The 2,850-nt window shown below is 31.9% G+C and overlaps 1 pseudogene; it reads left to right on the top strand.

The window, feature by feature from the left end:
* Window positions 1-755: 755 nt before the first annotated feature.
* LOC119056057 (uncharacterized) lies at window positions 756-902 on the top strand (annotated as a pseudogene).
* The last annotated feature ends 1,948 nt before the right edge of the window (window positions 903-2,850 follow it).

The raw sequence follows: 2,850 nt of genomic DNA, 5'->3' as shown, positions 1-2,850 counted from the left end.
AGTATGGCTTTATATCAGGCATGATTTCTCCAACTTTGTACTTCTTTCTCAAGATTGCTGTTACTATTCTGGGTGCTTTGTGGTTCTATATACATTTTTTAATATGTGTTCTAGTTCTGTGAAATATTCCATTGATATCTTGATAGGAATTTTGTTGAATCCATAGGTTGCTTTGAGTAGTATGAGCATTTTAATGATGATAATTTTCCCTATCCATGAACATGGTATATGCTTCTACCTATTTGTATTTTTAAATTACTTTTCTCAGGTTTCTTATAATTTCTACATACAGATTTTTTTATGTCCTGAGCTCAGTTTATTCTGGGTATTTTTTATAAAATTATAAATGGGACTATTTTATCAATTTCTCTTTTTGATAGTTTATTACCGGTATATATGAATGCAACTGATTTTTGGATATTTATTTTGTATACAGATACTTTACTGAATTCATTTCTAATTTCTAGTAACTTTTGATGGAATCTTTAGGGTTCTCTATATACAGTATCATATCAGCCACAAATAATAGTAGTTTTACTTCTTTCTTTCCAATTTGAATGCCTTTTATTTTATCACCTTTTCTAATTGCTGTGGCTAGGGCTTCCAGTACTATGTTGAAAAGAGTGATAAAAGAAGACATCATTTAAAATTGAAGGAGAAATAAAGAGCTTCCCGGACAAGAAAAAGCTAAAAGAGTTTGTTACCACAAAACCAGCAATACAAGAAGTGTTAACAGATCGTTAAAAAGACAGAGAGTGCTGTATGAAAGAAGAGAGAGTAAGTGCTCCACTTGGCAAGGGCGGGAGAGGCTCTTGGGCCTAATAACACACATAACAACATGCATAACAGCAGACATATGGTTAAGGCATTGCCACCACACTGTGGTTGAAGCACCATTTTTTAAAAAAGAAGAAGAAAAAAAAGCGAAACAGAGAAGCATAGTTAAAAGAATAAAATGGCCACAAATACATACCTATCAATACTCATTTTAATTGCAAATGGCTTAAATGATCCAATCAAAGATGTAGGGTAGCTGAATGGATAAGAAAATAAGACCTGTATACACAGTCTACAAGAGATCCACCTCAGAACAAAAGATGCACACAGACTAAAAATAAATGGGTAAAAATATAAATTTCATGCAAATGAAAACCTAGGATAACAATATTTATATCTAACAAAACAAAATTTTCATAAAAAGGCTATAGTAAAAGACAAAGGAGGATAATACATAATGCTAAAGGGAGCAATCCAATAAGAGGAGGTAGCCCTTGTAAACATTTATGCACCCAACATAGAATTATTTGAATATATAAAGCAAATCTTGATGGACTTAAAGGGACAGATCTACAGTAATACAGTCATAGTAGGATATTTTAATACCTCATTGTTATCAACAGATAGATCTTCAGGACAGAAAATCAATAAGAAAACAGCAGTCTTAAATACCATACTAGATCCAATAGATTTAATTGACATATTCATGGCATCTCACCCCAAAGCAGCAGAATAGACATTCTTTTCAAGTGCATGTAAAATATATTCTAGGATAAATCACATGTTAGGACATAAAACAAGTCTCAATACATTTAAGAAGACTGAAATCACATCAAGCTTCTTCTTTGACCATAATGGTATGAAACTAGAAATCAATCACAAGGAAAAAAAACTGAAAAACACACAAAGATGTAGGGGATAAATAACATGGTACTGAACAATGAATGAGCTAACAATGTGATGAAGGAGGAAACCAAAATAAAGCTTGAAACAAATGAAAATAAGAACCTAGCAACTAAGGTTGATGGAACACAGCAAAAGCAGTTTTAAGAGGAAAATTAATAGCACTAAAGGCCTACCTAAAGAAACAAAAATTATATAAACAATCTAACTTCATACTTAAAGAAACTATAAATAAAACAATAAACAAAGCCCAAAGTGAGTAGAAAAAGTAGATAATAGAGATCGGAGCAGAAATAAATGAAATAGAATCTGAAAATATAATGCAAAAGATCAATGAAACCAAGAGTTGGGCCTTTTGGGGGAAAAAGGTTGATAAACCTTTAATCACACTGCTCAAGAAAAAAAGAGAGGACCCAAATAAATAAAATCATAAATAAAATAAGAGAGATAACAATTAACACCAAATTGTTACAGGATTTGTAACAATTATACACAGGATTATAAGGAAATACACAAGGTTATAAGGAAATACTATGAACAACTGTATACCAATGAACTAGATAATTTGAATGAAATGGGTAAAATCCAAGAAACATACAGTCTTCAAAAACTGGATAAGGAAGAATCAGCAAATCAGAATAGACAAACTACAACTAGTAAAATTGAAGCAGTAACCAAAAATGCTCTGCAAACAAAAGTCCTGAATCAGATGGCTTCCCAGGTGAATTTTACCAAACATTCAAAGAAGAAATAACATCTATCCTCCTCAAACTATTGCAAAAAATTTAAGAGAAGGATACACCCCCAACCTCACTTTATGATGCAAGCATTATTCTAATTCCAAAAATAGATAAGACACTACTGAGAAAGAAAATTATAGGCCCATATCCCTGATGAATATAGATGCTAAAATCACAACAAAATATTACAAAAAGATCATACCCCATGATCAAGTAGAGTCTATTCCTGGGATGCGGAGTTGGTACGATATCTGCAAATCAATAAATGCAGTACACCACATAAACAAAATGAAGGATTAAAATCATATGATCATTATCAATAAATGCTGGAAAATACATTTGATAAAACCCAGCTCCCATTTAGGATAAAAACTCTTTCAGCACACTGGGAATAGAGGAAACACGCCTCAATGTAAGAAAGACTGTATAG

Source organism: Artibeus jamaicensis, unplaced genomic scaffold (genome assembly GCF_021234435.1).
Source record: "Artibeus jamaicensis isolate MK-2021 breed Jamaican fruit bat unplaced genomic scaffold, CSHL_Jam_final scaffold_369, whole genome shotgun sequence".
In the NCBI taxonomy this organism is placed as follows: Eukaryota; Metazoa; Chordata; class Mammalia; order Chiroptera; family Phyllostomidae; genus Artibeus; species Artibeus jamaicensis.
This window is presented reverse-complemented; position numbering and strand designations above follow the sequence as displayed.